The following is a 17,010-nucleotide window of genomic DNA, read 5'->3' on the forward strand; positions in this document are numbered from 1 at the left end:
CCGCAGATCGAGCGACTGAAGAGGTGCCGAGACATCTTGGCAGCAACGAGAGCCGCCATGGGGTTGCCTGCCCCTACCGACACCAGTATCGAGGAATGGAATGAGCTCATTGCCAAGAAGGAAGCAGCCCTTCTCCCAAAAGAAGAGCTAAAGGAGAAGGAAGACGGCAAGGAGAAAGAAGAAGGCAAGGAGAAGACAGGAGACTCCAATTGGGGCGAGTCTACGGCCGATGAGGTTGAGCAGGCTCTTAAGGTGACTAAGAGGAAAAGGAGGTCTGACAACTTCCCTCCGATCGAAGGTATTAAGGAGGAGATCAGGGTACTCTCGACCCCTGATCTGATTGCACGGTCCAACGAGTTGCAAGACCGGATCCGCTATGTGGCGGATCATAGTGCGAACCTGAAAGGCAACTTTAAGCGACTTCGCCTGTGCAGCAAGGTCACGAAAGTGGTGAGCGAGGAGCTACATGCGCGATCGCAAGCTCCACTCGATGTGCGTCAGCTAAGGTTGCATAACGCAACCTTAGAAATGAAGACCTCCGAGCAGGAATTGACTATAGCCTCCCTAAAGACAACGGTGGAGCAGCTGAGGGCACAGATAGACCGAATGAGGGAACGGCCTCATTTGACCTCCGTCGAGAGCCGTAAAAAGGGAGTAGAACGGGGTAGCGAGGAGACAACTCTCCGGCAGGAGCTCCTAGCCATGGAGGAGAGGATCACGAAGCGAGTAACGGGGATGATCGAGAGCATCCTCGGGAAAAGCGGGACCGGAATAAAGGCACCCACGACCGCGGTTCGGAATACCTCCACCCGAAATACCCGGTCAGTAGGGAGTGCCCCGACCGTCAGCGAGAAGGGACCACCGCCAAAGTCTCTGACCTTTGCGGAATGTGTCAGGCGAGGACTTGACACAAGGTCAAAGAAGGGGATGGCGACTTCAACGCCATACGGGACTGATACAGAGGAGGAAGGAGAGTGGAAGAAGGTCTCCAGACGTTCCCGTCCGACAAGACCCGTGTCCTCGGATGCGGATACCACCACCTCCGGTGTAGAGGGCCCTAAGCGGCAAACTAAGAAGAAGGCCACTAAGAAGGGGAAACCCAAGGTTGGGCGGGTCCCAAAAACGGCGGCGGTGTCGGTCACCCTGGTGCCTGGGTCAAGCACCACGACGACCGACACGATCAAGGAGGCCAGATCTAACATTGTGTTGGTGGAAATTGAGGAGCGTATGTTTGGGCGCCGGCCTCCCCTATTTCGGTCCGCGGAAGGAAGATCGTGGGGGTTTAGTCGGTAGAAATCCGACACTGTTCCCGGTCCCCCCCAGGGGATGCGTGTAAATATGTGTTAGGAGTGTTTGTTGACTTTCAATGTGCGTTTGATAATTTGGAGTAGATGAGAGTGTTTGAGAGATTGAATGTGATTAGACATAAAGAGATTGGGTTATGGATGAGTTATTTTAAGGATCGTATGGTGTGAATGGGATTGTATGGAAAAAAGTTGAGCGTGGGTGTCCACAGGGATCCATCTGTGAACCATTTATATGGAATATCATGATGGACGAATTCCTGTGGACATTGGATGAGTGCGAGTGCAAATGTGTAGCGTATGCGGATGACCTGTTGTTGGTTGTGGACGGACGTAGCCGAGTGGAGATAGAGCGAAAGGGAACTGAGTAGAATGAAAACTGTAAGTGAATGGGGAGCTAGAGTTGGTGTGAGTGTTTCGGAAAGCAAGAGTGTGCGTATGTTGTTGAAGGGATGCTCGGCTAAGTCCCAAACGTACGAGTGAATTGTAGATGTATGAAGTATGTTGCGAGTGTGAAGTATCTGGGAGTGTGGGTGAGTGAGCGTATGAATTTTGGAGTGCATCTAGTGAATCAGAGAGTGGAAGTTATGAATGTCGTGGGACAATTGTTACGTATACATTGGAGTGAATGGGGTGTGAAAAGGAAAGCGTTGCGTGTGTTATATAAAGGATTATTTGAAGCGTGCGTGCTCTATGGTGCGAGTGTCTGGATTGGTGTGTTGTGCTTTGAGTATGGAAGGAAATTGTTAAAGAGATGTCGGCGTGCTGTGTTGTATGGATGTGTGCGTGCTGTGTTGTATGGATGTGTGCGTGCTGTGTTGTATGGATGTGTGCGTGTATGCAGAACCGTCTCGACGATGGCAATGCAGGTCCTGCAATGTCGCAAGGCAGCCGTAGTGTGGAAGTTCAAGCATGGAGTGAATGTAGGTGCAAATGAGTGTGTGAGTGATGAAGAATTGTATGGGAAAACGTCGGATGAATGTCAGGCTTTGTTGGATGAGAGACTGTATGGTGAGTGGCAAAGAAGATGGGATGCGAGTGTGAATGGACGGGTCACGTATGAATATATTAGGGATGTTACGTTTGCGTGCGAGGATAGAGAGTTTGTGTTTGACCCGCGGATGTACGCATGTTTTATGTTGACTGGTCATGGAAGTTTGAATGCGTATCTGTATGAACATGGACTGAGTAAAAGTGCTTTGTGTACATGTTGGAAAGTAAAAGTGCTTTGTGTGCATGTGGGAAAGTAAATTTTTGATTGTGTGTGTGTGTGTGTGTGTGTGTGTGTGTGTGTGTGTGTGTGTGTGTGTGAATTTTACGAGGACCTCCGTAGCCTCCATGATTGTGGTGTGACCGTGCGTGAGGATGGGAGTGTGGATGTGAGTCGTGTGTTAGGTAATAAGGCTGTGTATGAATGTTTTTGTACGACTGTGAACCGAATGTTTGAGAGGAGAAAAATGAATGGGAATCGGGTGAATGCTTAATGTTTAGTTTATAGGTGTCCCGTTAGGGGACGCAGCTGGAACCCCGACAGGGAAAAAGGCTGCGGTGTCAGGCTTTTGCCGGGTACCGTCGTCAGCCGATCCTTGTCGAATCCATTGGAGAGTAGGGTCTCCACGTTTTCGAAATGCTGGCCACGCCAAGGCCTGGATTGTAGGATCCTCAATACGGGAGACGGAGTTGCCTACCGTCGAAAAGGTCCCACGAGTAGACCTTAAGACTGCTACCGCGGGGACCGGTTCGCCCGCCGGGCTTCAGCTCGGCCCGGTCATGAGTTTGGACTCGCGGGGACAGCGATTGAAAGCCATATGCTGGCTAGGTACCCCTTTTTCCAGTGTCCTGACAGGGGAACTGGGTCCCAACAGCTCGCGCACCGGCCTGCTAACCCGGTAGGGTGTGGAAATTCACCCGGCACTACCAGTTGCTTGTCCTGTAGGTCCTACAACCTTGGGACGCCACTGGTAGTCTTCGCGGTTTGCGGAGTCTCGCTAATTGGACGTTATCCCAAAAATCAGGATTCCTTCTGTCCCTACCCCTCCGCTCCAGGGGCATTGTGGCGACCATGGTATCGGATTTGGCGGTCTCAGAGTGCCTGAATTAGAGTGTAACCAACCCTTGGTGTGGACGAGACACCTTAATGTGGCAGGCACTGCTTATTCATGTATGTAAGAAACCGAACAGGCCTCACCAGTTGACCTGCGATCGGATTAGTACTACGGGCGCCCCGAATGCCCACGGAAGGCTTGCTTTAACTGGCCGGTCCACGAGGAAATAAATCTTTCTAATAAATCCGAAACCTTAAGTTATGGTGCGCGGCGAAGAGGCGCGGGCCATCCTTGCGGTGGTCTGTGGCTCGAGGCACCTGGCGCACCTTGTTGTATTTAGCCCTCCCTTCTGGAGAGGTCGTCACCCGGGAGGATGACTTCTATTCGTCCCAACTAGTGGGATCAATTATGGGAAAGAACAATAAAAGCAAAACTCAAAACAAGACAATGTGGAGATATAAGGAGCTTAAGGCCCTCGCGGAGAAAGAGACTGGTCTGATGGCTAAAGAGGAGGATACACCCCACCCGAACATCATCAGAAATGAACCGGGTGGTTTCCAAGAGGAACCACGCCGGAAGGTTCAGATTCGGAATCCGGCGGAGAAATTAAGACTGCCTCACAGAATAAGAGGCAGAACATAAAGATCAATGGTCGAACGCCAATAGATAACCTCTTCCATAAGTGTACCATTGCGACGGTTAAACTACGGGGACTAATGGGTCCTGTACCTGACAATGATATCGACCAGCTCAATAAAGCAACCTGCGTTGCACAGGCATATGTGAAAGAAATCGAGGAGAAATGTAAGATGCTTGAAGAAGCCGAAAGGCGGATCCAAGCCTTAGAGAATGAAAAGGCATGTGCGTGTGTCGCAGTAAAGCCAAAGGCTTTAAAATAGAATCCGACGCCGGCGGATAACAAGCCAAAGAAAACGGACATGGTTCAGTCCTACACGACTGTGACCATGTCCAAGAGACAGATGATAGAAAGTTACGACATGTCGTAACGGTCTTCCTGAAAGATAATGAGACAGATAGTGAGGCCACGAAGACGGCCTTGGAGAAATGCTTTCGACCCAGCAGTGAAAAGCTGCAGGTGAAAGCGATAAAGAAAATAAATAGAGGAGGCATCCTCGTCGAGACCGCGACGAAGGGTGACCTGCAGATGCTCATCGAGAGCACAAATATAACAAAAGATGGATTAAAAGTAGGCGTTCCGCCTAAAAAGAGACCAAAAATGGTCATATACAACTGCCCGAAAAAATGGAGAAATTATATCACAAGAGGCACCTCCTCGGAGGTTTATCTCCTCGCGGCCCAGCCGGTTAAGGTGAGACCCCCGGCCGGTCTGTCGCGCGTACCACCGGGACAGAGGGTTATTAGGCCCCTGGCCCGGTGGGTCGTTGCTAACGACAGCCGGTTACGGTATTCTAGTGCTCGGGAACCCCGGGAGCCCAAAGTCCCCGTACAGCCATCTACCGGCGGCCTCTGGGGGGAGTAGATAGGGATAGAGGGCCCGTAGTTTTACTTCCACTGTACCCGCCATAATGGCCCAACAGAGAAGGCAGTCAAGTGCGTGGGATTGAAATAAGGCCCAATTAACCGGGGCACAATTCCCTACCAGCGTAATCTCCTGAGAGTGACGAGTCCCGTGGAGACAGTTGGTAGCGCCGAGTTACCTTTCCAAAAACTCTATCAACCGGATAGTACCAAAGCAGGTAAGACGCTGCTCACCCGCCTGAACCCGGGAAAAAGGGGCCCTTAGCCCAGCGTGCGGAATTTCAACCACTACCCCTTCGAGGCCAATATCAAACAGCCGGGGTATCCTCATGGACACGGGCATCAGCCCCCGAGGTACCAGTCCCTCACGGTCAAACTGGTTGGACCGCTAGGAGTAAACTCACTATCTTCCATGTTCAGACAGCTCGTCTCTGCCTTGGCTTGGTTGGCCATGGCTCAGCATCGGGTTAAATCCCCGGGATCTCCACACCCGTACCCCTGCACTAAGACAGGAGCCCCTGAGGGAAATAGATAGGGACAGACGGAATCTCGTTATTCCATTCATGCATTTGGCTAAACTCTGCGATTTCTTGTAAATTACAAGAAGGCGGATTTCTGGGGTATTGCCACCCCCCCCCCCTCCGTTGGGTTTCAAACTTAATCATTTTAAAATAAATAACGACAATAACAATAACAACGTAACAACTATAACAATACTACAACAAAAAAGCTTTGGGGGCAGTGTAGGTTATCTACGTCCTTCTAGCAAAACCTCCTAGGAACGGATTCGGAATAATTTGTCATTTCCCGCTCGGCTTTGCGCCGTGACAGTTTTCCTGTTCGGAAAACGTCATACAACTCGCACCGTGTTTACACATGGGCTTACTAAGCAGTGCCTTTATTAGGTTTAATTTTATTTCTTTTATTTTTCTTTAATATGTTCTAGTATATTACCTTCTCGGTATTTAGCAATTATAGCGTAGTCATCAAGTCTTTTCCCTGAAATTTTAAGTTTCTTAGATTTTTCACCGTTTTAGTCGGCATTGCTCCTCTTGCTCGTACTACGATCGGTAGGACTTCCGTAGTGCTGCATCCCAGTCTTTCCTTTATGCTTTGTGCTGCTTCTTTGTATTTTTCCACCTTTTCCGCGTATGCTCGTCTTAGGCTTCCTCTCACCTCGTAGCGGACCGTAACGTCGACTACGTTTAGCTTTTCTTGGTCTTTAACCCTTTCCACTCCTAGCAATTTTTAACATGACGTTCCAGTAACTCCGGATCATTTTGAGCATGCAAATCACCTGCTCCGAAAGTATTTACAATGTTGCGACCGCGACTCTGAAAAAGGTCAAAGACCCTGCCTTGTCATTAAAGAAAGCTTGTATACATTTGAGAGTTATGTTTTATTAACAAAATTACAATATAATGAATATAACAATATGAAAAGTAACAATTATTTTTTGAAGTTCTTCATTGTATGGTATCCTGAAAAGCAATCGCTAAGATGCATTCGTAGCTTACCAGGGCAAGTATCGAAGTTTTCATTGGTTTCATGCTTTTCACCGTTCTTCTGCCTGTTGGAGCAAACGACACAATCTATTTTTTTGCCTCTGCCAATTTCATGCAGCTTGCCGTTGAACCTTACCTCAGCAGATGCAGATGAAGAAGTTGAACCTCTGGATCTTTCTTGTCGAAAATTGTTAATCAGCTGATCAACTAGTACTTTAACGTAGTTCAAGTGTGTCAACGGTTTCTCATTTTGATTTTTTTTACAGTTTCATATATAATATATGAATTAATGACAGACACTTCCATGCCCCAAAAAAACAATTTCCTCCACCACTTAAGAGATCTTCTCAAAAAACAATACGTAGATGCGTATTGATCGGCTCGATCAACGCCGCTCATGGGAGTTGTGTAGCTTGCAATTGTATTAGGCTTCACGATGTTCACTTCTTTACCTCCTCGTAGAATTCTTGTTGAATGCATCATTTCAGCATCATTCCAAGTGCTGAAAAGTGATGCAATTCTCTTGTCTCTCCAGGCTAAGAACATGATATTCCCTTTTTTGAAAGCAAAAGTTTCCTCATCTGAATATTTGGGTTTTTTCAGGGACGTTGGAATACCCTTCCTGTTGGCTTTTACAGTATCAGTTAAATGGCATTTTATTTTCATTAATTTTTCTGCCAAAGGTATACTATTATAATATCTATCAGTAAACATATGGTAACCCTGTGCCTCGGGAATTTTATTTAACAGTTTCTGATACAAATAAAGCGGAATCCTTGTGGTAACAGGTAGATCTGGACAAACAAGATTTTCGGATGTGAGACTCCCATAATAAGGTAGGATAGTGTAAATATATCCTGTTTCAGAATCCACTATCGAATAAATTCTTATACTCCATTTCGTTGGCTTCATAGGGTCATAAGTAATGAAAGAGATTTTCCCTGTAAATTGAACTATGGATACGTCCAGACAAATATTTTTTCCAGAAATGAAGTGTTCGGAAAATTTTGAATCCAGATATTCTAGAAAAATGCTGAACCGTTGTATTCGTGTGTTGAGATCCGTGCTGTTTGAGTTGGGTGTTTTTAAATGGAGCATCCAAAAGATTTGATGGAATCGAGCTCTTGTAAATATACTCGAAAAGAAAGGGATTCTACTATTATGTTTAGTAGACCAATATTCTTGCATGTTAGCTACAGGCATTGTACCCATATTTAGGACGACTGCAATGAACGTCTAGAATTCATCTTTACCTACATCATGCAATGTATGCCATAGAGAATCTTTACTTAGATTTTTTTATGAAAACACGGATTTTGCATGATTATTTGTTTCTCTTATTTCATCAACAAGATCGTCCGTGAAAGATAGTTTGAAAAATTGGATTGGTTCAGAAATATCGGAGCAAATTTGCGGACCTGTCACTCTTGATCCTATGGAAAAATGTATGGGGCCTGTACCCATCCTCTATACTACCGACCCAGTCATCATTTTCCACTGAAGTACTTGCGTTATAATCGGTATCAGATTCGATACGCCGTATTTTTCGCCTTCGATGAATTATCATATCGCTGTCGTCACTATCGCTTTCAGTATCACCATATCCATCTTCATCTCTATCACTTTTAAACAAATTATTTTTGTATACAGTAAGTTCCAATTCATCTTCACTTTCCGAAAATTCACTCTTTTCGTATCTATTATTTCCTGCAATTATTTTACGGTAAGAAAAATATTGACGTGCCAGCACGAAATACATGGTAAAGGTTTACCGCGCGCGACTTTGAAAGTGAAAGATCGGTTCGGCACTAGGCAAACATGTGTCGCGCTGGAAATTTTTTAGAGATCTTAACGCCAAGAAACTTTTGGGGTAAGTGTCGTGGGGTTCATTATAGTCTTCCTACCAGAAAGCATCCCTGCTTTGTCAACTCTGTGGCCAGATCAGTTAGCGTTCAGATAGTGAATTTTTAGGTAAGACGACGTCGGACCGCCTACCTAAAGTCAACATCTGGGCTAATAAACAAACAATAGGCGCCTTAGCCACTCGACAGCTACGTGATTTTGGGCCAGCAGCCATCGATGGCTCAGGGTCCGGTCTGCGTCACTGATTTTCCCTGTAGCGGACCGTCTTCAAGAGAACCATACCATAAGTGCTGGGCTGTTTGCCTTTCAATCTTGAAAGAAATGGAGCAGGCTCGGTCACCAGACCGATTACACTATGGTTGTGCTAAAACATCTTCTTACCTGTATAAAGATACAATGTTGTCTCTACATGCCAGCGTGCCGTGTCGCCGCAGCGGCGACAACGGAGTGCACAGGGTTAATTACCAGGTCCGGCTTTAGGAGGTTGACTCCGACTGGCACTGTCGGTTCTGGGATTACTGCGCATGATCGCCCTGCTATTCTCGTAATTAAGTCCATTATTTCATCGTGTCTTCTAATTCTCATCGGTTTAACGCTGATGCACCCTCCAATGATGTGTCCTAGTGTTTCCGGTTGCGCTTTGCATTTCCTGCATCGAATATCTTCATTCAATTTCGGTCTGTGTAACGTGGTTTTGTTCCCGAAAGTATTAGTCCTTAGTTTCAATGCATCTATGTATCTTGATGGCTTCAGTTAATTAGGGTTTGCTAGCCAGGAGTTTCCTATCTTGTCTTCTCTGAAGTATTCCACTCCTTGTCCTTGTGATATTAGTTGCTGCCATATATCCGTATTTTCTCTTCTTAGCCTCTTCTTTGCTGCCTGTAGTTCCTGTAAGGAGATGGGCCAGTTTATTCTTAATGAGTTTGTATATCCTTTTAATTTCCTCTGTATATTCTGGTCCAGTATTGCTTCTTTCAGCGCTGCGTCGTTGTACCCTTCTGTTTTTAACGCGTGTTTGATGACTGCCAAATTAACCAGGTGTTCTAATCTGGGTACTCCGAGGCCTCCGTGTAACTTCGTTGTGTATATTAGGCCGTCTGTTGTCGAGGGTGTTAGGTGTAAGATCTTCTTTACTTTCTGCTTTATGCTGTGGTCTAATTCCTTTAATATTGTACCCTGTGGAACCCATGCAATTAGCTTATGTAGAAAGTGGGGCAGTAGAAACCTTTAAATAAGATCCGTCTTTTGGTGCGGTTTCAGTTTCATCTTGGCGATATTTCTTATGGATTGTAGTATCATCTGCGTGGTTCCGTCGCCATGCTTCAGCAGTTCCATCCCCATACGGCTCCGGTGGTCTAGCCCGCATCCCCCTAACGAGTTGGGGGTTACTGCGTAGGATGCTGCCTTTGCCTTATCCAGCTTTTGAGCTACCGCGTACTCCAGATATAGCCTTGCACACCTGACCGGGTCGGCACATCTCAGTGATAGTAGATGCCATTGGCTTAAGTTGCCGTACAGTCTTTCGCCCGGTGTGAGAGGGGAGGCCTGAACTGGATTACGGAACCTAAGGTTAACGAAGGACCTAGCAAGATACCCCGTAACACTGATAGGCTCGTAACTCCTACGCAGAAACTCCCCTCTGTCCTTGGATATATATGTTTTGAGGGGATGGACCTCGTATCCAACCTTCTGATAACAATCGATCATACGTTGGATAAACTTTAGATCGGTTGCCGCGAAAATTACGTCGTCTCCCTGGGCATAGAAGTGTTCACCAATGTTGTTCTGACCGGTTAGTCTGTCTGCTATACGTTTAATAGCCCTAAAACTACACACGTTTAGGATAGTGTCTAAGACAGCGGTCCACCTCCAGCCTGAAGGTAGGCCGTTGACCCAGCAGAAACGCCTGCCTCCACACTTCACAATGACGTCCCGCTCGAACAACGACCCCCACAACGCATCAAACACGGCTCCGAACTCCTTATTTTTCGTTTTGTCGTAAATGTGAGACCCGACCACACGGAAGACCTCCTTAATGGTCTCCTTACTCTGGTGCTGGTCGAATCCACCTTGGTCTAAAGGAACCTTCCATAAACAAGGGTTCCTCGCTGCGCTTATCAAATCCCTATCTATTTTTTCATTACCATCCTCGCCCGCGAAAAGGGTGGACAACGGCGACCCATACAAACCTACTTCCAGATAGGCTGACAGGAAGTTCATTTTTCGGTTAACCTCGTTCCCTGTCTTGACTACCGAGCGGATTTTTCCACCCTCGCTCTTCTGCATAACGTTCAACTCTTCTGGCGTTACTGTGGTTAACTCCACCTCTATCTGGTCATCGGATTTATAGTAACCGTCAACCCCCTTCCCACGAGCTCTAGCCGCCTTACGTCCCTCGACCTCCACTCTCAGAGGCTCTCCTGTGCCCGATTTACCCTCCATCCATTTGCAAGTGGCTACCCACTCCTTGATGGATGGGATCTTTCGCGGGATCTTCCATTCAGTATCCATAAAAGCCTTCACCTCCTCGCCCAACAGAGGTGTACTCGTGGGTGCCTATCGGCCCCCCCAAATCCAACCTCTCCCCCAGCCATGTGTGGGCCTCAGAGTACATGTCGTCAACATCCTTATAAGGTAGGAAGCCGAAACCTAACTCCCAATAGCACATCTCGCGCCAGTAGGTGTCGATTTCTGGTCCTCCCATCTTATATAACCCCGTTTCATTTTTGAGGATCTTCTGCAGTCCATGCCTGCATGCGTTGTGATTCTCAGTCTTTAGTCTTTGGCACCGGTTTAGTATTGCCTCTCCAGTCCTATGATATGCCGCACGGTATATCAGATGAACATGGTCCTCAAAGACGCCCTTTCCCAACGTGCAGCCCTTACAAGTCTTGTGTTCTGTCCATGGTTTACGTAGTTGTGTGAGAAACTCGTCATACGCGAGTCCCCATGCGGGTTGATTACATCCGCAATTCGCATCCTTCCCTACCTCCTGGACTATCTTGATCCTATCCTCTCTCCTACGTACTTCAAACAGGGCGGGTGACCATAGATGTTGGGGTACTATGCCCCCCCTGCTTTCCCACTCGTCCGATAGGATGTCATCTAATGCCTCAGCACCGCATCGGCATTCCCTTCTCGCCTCCCATGCTCTTCCAGTATTTCCGGAGTCGGTTGTATGCGCGTAACATCCTTCACAACCCTCTGTCCTCTCTCCGCTTCCGCTAGTTCGAGAATGGGACGGTCTAAGCCCTTCTTCTCTCCTTCTGAGAGTTTGGGATCGCTCTCCCATCCCAAGTGTCCAGCGTCCTCGTAGTTCCTTCGTATCCGCGATTCCGCTAGTTCGGCGCTTCTTAGTCTCTCCACCTCCGCGGTTAATTCGGCAATTTTGCTCAGGGGGTCCGAAGCGGGCGCTGCCCGGCCCCCGTCCTCTTTTCCCGAATCCCGCGCTCCTGCAACTCTCTTCTGGAGTTTCGTTGCGTCAAGCCCTACTGCGCGTCCAATATAGTGCTGGATCAGTCCTGTTGCCTTCTCGTCACGCTGGCCTCTGAAGAGAACTGTCCCATCACTGAACTGGTGGGCCTGCATTATGCTTGCCGTGCCCCTCGGTATGACCAGTGTCTTTAGTTCCTCTGTTCCGTAGTCCTTGACCCGGATCGCAACTCCTCACCCCCAGGAGTCCTCAGGCACGCTCGGGCTGCCATGGTCATCCCAACCCTGTTCCCAGGCCAGCCGACCTCCTTTTGTATAGTCGACGATCCAACTTATACCATCCTGTCTTTCGCCTAGAGGGTGGGTTTTGTAACACAGACCCCAGTCGCGTGTGTCTGTTTGGTTCATGTCAATACTCATCATGGCATAGTCGAGGCAGGCGTCGTCCTCCCCCTGTTGGATTTGTATGTAAGCTCCAGAGCTCCAGCTCCCGGGTATAGTATTATAAGTATATTGGCTCCCAGGCCTTCCGCTCGTTTGCACACATACCTCTTGCCACTTGGTATTGAGCGTACTTCTCCAGTAAGAGCTGGGGGTCCGGATGCCGGTGATGGTCCCGTCGTTTCCCTTGGCGTGCAGATTAACCGTCCAAGACCACTTGACTTCCTCAGTTATGAAGTACCTGGCAAACCAGTCCACGGTACTCCCCTCGCCCCGCATGGGATCTTGGATTAGTAAGGCCCAATATTTCAGAGCCGCTACCTCCTCCTCCGGGAATGCCACCCTATCCTGTTGGGCGGCGGCTCGCTTCCACTCCTCGAACCCCCTTCTTAAGTGTCTGCCCCGTTCTAGTCTGTCTAGTCCACTCGCTCGGCACCTGGCAGCAACCTGGATGGGATCCTCAGCGTTATAGGAGTCATAATATGCCCACCCAGACGCTACTGCCACCGACATGATGCTGGGCCATTCGCCTATACGTATTAGCGGGTACCTACGCGCCTTGGTGCGACGCGCAAAACGCTGGTCCAGTCCCGTGACTGCGGAATGACCCCCATATCCGGGATAGGCTTCTGGCCCAAGGCCGTCCGCTGGTGTTAATCCTAGTATTCTTAATACTGACCTTGGGGCCCCTATAAACTTGTTTTTACTACTCCCCCCACCGTTGAACCCCTCAACGCGCTGATGCCACCTCACTGTTAGTGCGACGCTAATGGAATTGACCTCCAGCCAGTTTATCCCTTTGGGGAAATACTGGTGGGTGTAAAGACTAAAGGCCTCCCTTAATGACCTGTTGGCCTGCAGGAGGCCACTCACCATGACGTTTATGGTGTCATTTAAATCGTACTCGGGGATATTAACGTCCCGAGGAACGGCACCCCTGTGGTCGGCACCCATGACGTCGAATGTTCTGTTGCCTAAATCTACGGACGCTGATGTCTTGGACGGGATAACAAAAATAATCTTACTCGCCGGGTTGTGGATATCAACCAGGCTGGCTGTACGAACATATCGCTCGTAACTAGCGCCTGGGCGTCCATCAGCCCCCACTCCGTCACCTAACCTCTCCACCTTAAAACGTTCGATGACGTGAGCGAGCGGATATGTTAGGTGGGATGCTACCCACGCGTCGCGTCCCAAGTGATCCGAACCCTCGTTCTCGCTCAGGGGAATCAGGATCACATCTGGATCCCACAACTTCCAGACGCACCCTGCACCCCCACCTACTTGGATGTGGCCATTAAGTCTTAGGGCGTACTCCACTACATCGCTATTGACAAAAATAGCCCTGTAGTGCCACCCGCCGGTCACAGTGCTTGACACAATCTCGCGTTCGGGCATTTCTGGGCGTGCCCACGCGTAATCTACCCCTGACGGTTGGGTGAGTCGCCTCTCCCTCAGGTCGTCATACAAATCGATCTTGAGGGCTAGGGCTCGATAATCCGCCCTCCCGCCGGATACCGCTCTCTCGACTGCGGCCGCCATCAGTGGAGTACTGGACATGAAGCCCCAGGTGTATATACCCTTAGCAGGGTTTATAACTCCTGGGACTGACGGGGTGGGCTTGGTGGCCGCCTCAATCAGTAATTGCCCTTGCTCCGTGCTCCTTAGGCACCCGTGTGATAATCGAGTGTCTATACCGACTCCACTCCATGGCCTGGAACTCGCTGCGCGAGGCTGTAACCAGGAAAATCGGCCATACCAATCCGTCTAACAATGACCTAGCCGAGTACCTCTCCGGTTCGCTGGAAGGGTGCTTCGCCAGGGTCGGGGGGGGGGGGGCGCGTTTCTTCATTGTGGTCGAAGGCGCGGAACGCGGCACGTAGAAGCCGGGACCAGCTTGGATTGCGCTGGCAGTGGAGCGAAGCGAGATCTGAGCTCGCGATCACGCTCAGGGGTTCTCGCGATCGGGAGACCATTGTTCCGCCCGTGGCGAAGGGCCAGATAATCCGCCGATTGCGGATGGCAATGGTAGAACACTACCATCAGCGGCTTCTCCGCAAAAAGGACCAGGGGAAGGTGTTCGGTGTGTCGTCGCGGAGTTGTGCTTCAAACCACTTTCTCCGCGGCGGCAACTTCACCCGCTTCGGCGCTTCATTCATCTAGCTCGCCTCGACGTCTTGCCTCTTAATGGGGCAAGACGCTGGGGTGAGGGTGATAAGCGTTGCCGGCGTTGCGGGGCGGAGCTCGAATCTCTTCCCCACGTCCTTTGCCACTGTCGTCCGCATTCGGCGGCCTGGCAACTTCGCCACGATGCTGTGGATTCCCGCATCGCTAAGGCTTGCCGACTCCCTGGGGAGTTAAGGGTAAACCGGACGGTTGAGTGCATCGACGGGGATCTGGGGGCTCTTAGGCCTGACATAGTTGTCAGGCACGAGCCCTCAGGGAGCATCGTCATCGTCGATGTTACCGTGCCCTTCGAGAACGAATATATCTCGTTCGAGGAGACCAGGGCGCGAAAAATACAAAAGTATAAGCCCCTAGCCGACGTTCTTGGAGGGCGCGGTTATCGGGTGGCGGTCTCCGCGATAGTCGTCGGTGCTCTCGGCTCGTGGGATCCGGCCAATGAGTCTGTGCTGAAGATCTTGCGTGTCGGTAATCGGTACGCTTCTCTGATGCGCCGGCTCATTGTGTCGGAGACTGTCCGGTGGAGCCGGGATATCTACGTGGAGCACGTCTCGGGAGTTCGCCAGTATCGCGAGGTACTCGCCGAGGATGTCCCGGCCCCTGATCCAGGCCGACCCATTGAGAACCTGCGGGGGTCAACTCCCCCGACCTAAGCGGCGGAACATCCGGGGAGGCGTAGCGGACAAGTAAGTACTAATACATTTTTTAAAACAAGTGACCTTAATCCAAACTATTCTAGTCACTAAACTTAGGTTAATCTAGCTAGGTGCTAATAGTAATTTTAATCTATTTTAACTTAACCCTTACTCTTTTATCCATTTAACTATTTATTTATTTATAAATTTTATCTAGGAAACTTTTGTTTGATTTTATAATTTATTTATTCGTTTATATGTTTTACTATTTATTTACTTATTTATTTGTTTACTTTTTTTTATATTTACACCTATGCTTTTCTTTTTAATCATTTAACAGCTACTTTTCTTTTACTATTTTACTTCTACACCTCTTCTTTTATTTTTTTACTATTTTTTTTACTATTTATTTCTATTTATTTCTTAACTGCTATTTTTCTTTTATTTTTCTCTTACCACAAGTACTTACATGCTACCGGTTTGTCCACCTATGCTGCATGCCCCTACCCTATGCCCGCCACTTCATGCACCCGCGCACACAAATGCCCTAACAAATAATAAACTAACACTGAGCCACTAATACCTTGCCTACTTATATATATACTTATTTATTTTTTATTTATTAATTTATTATTTATGTACATATTTATTTATTTATGATTTACATATATATTTTGTTATTATTATTATTTTATTATGGCGAAGGCTCGGGCAATGGAGGCCCCGCAGCCGGCAACGTTAGTCATATATTGCATTTATAATTGATCATATATTCCTGTTCACGCATGTATCCATTTATTTACTTAACTGTTTATCTTGTTTTGTTATTTATTTATTTTTTGTTTATTTTTAATTCATGTTTATATGTTTATGTGTTTATTTATTTATCTATTTGTTTATTTATTTATGTATATACATATTAGTATAACGGATACATTTATATGCATAATAGCCGCGCTCACTTAGTCAGTAAATTTGACAAGAATATACAGAATATGAAATTAATATTATAAATCACCCTCGCCATAAAGGCGTAATGTTGTACCTACCCCCGACCGAACTTTGTAAGGTCGGGGGAACATTTTTTGAAAATAAACGCATAACACATATCCAGATCGCTTCTCAGCCGTATGGCTAAGATCAAAGTGAACAAGCAAAACACACATCCAGTTCGTTTCTAGGCCTTATGGCTAAGATCATAGTGTACAGCATAATATAGATCCAGATCGTTTCTCGGCCTTACGGCTGAGATCAAAGTGTAGCCGCATAACACACATCCAGATCGCTTCTCGTGCGTGAGACGGATGTGCACGACGTCGTATGCCGGTATATTTCCGACTGGCCCCAGAGAGATTGTTTTCTTCCTCTCGGGGCGTTTCGGATATACGTTTCGGAGATTCGTCGTTACCGAAACACACGATAAGACGAGACTTGTCTCAGAATCTTTACACACAATACACATCGACTCTTTTTACCCCGAGAGAGAGAAAAGGTATCTTTCTTTTTTTATTTTCGAATTCGACGCACGAACGCTTTGACGACTGGAGAAAAACACTGTGTGTGTTAAAATCGTGCGGGACGAGCATGCGTATTCGTAACGGGTCGAATAGTTCTTATTCCCCGTCGTCGCGTGTCCTCGCTGGACCACCACCGTGCGCTTCCGCCACGTTCAGTTGAATTTCGAAATATATATATATATATATATATATATATATATATATATATAAAGAATCACCATACTCTCTTTCGGGAGGTGTATTTTTTTCGGTTTCTGCTATAGAGAAGAGACGGACGATCGTGTGTGACACCACGTGGTAACGTTTCCGTATCCCCGTAAAATACGTTTATCTTTTCTCATAGAAAAGAGAGCGAGGAAGAGGCAAGAGCTCCTCTTTGGCGAGGCTTTCGAACGTCGCGTCCCGTCCGCCGGAATAATGATATAAATATATAACCACCGCCGACATTGTGCGAAAGCGTTGAAACGAACGCGTCGGTCGCCCCATGGTGTGTGTTTGTCGTGTCTTCTTTTCCTCTTCTGCACTTCTCTTCACTGTCGATCGCGAGACCGCGCGAGATCCGCTTCGGTCGTCCAGTCCCCGAA

This window comes from Nomia melanderi, unplaced genomic scaffold (assembly GCF_051020985.1).
Source record: "Nomia melanderi isolate GNS246 unplaced genomic scaffold, iyNomMela1 scaffold0085, whole genome shotgun sequence".
NCBI classification, from domain to species: Eukaryota; Metazoa; Arthropoda; class Insecta; order Hymenoptera; family Halictidae; genus Nomia; species Nomia melanderi.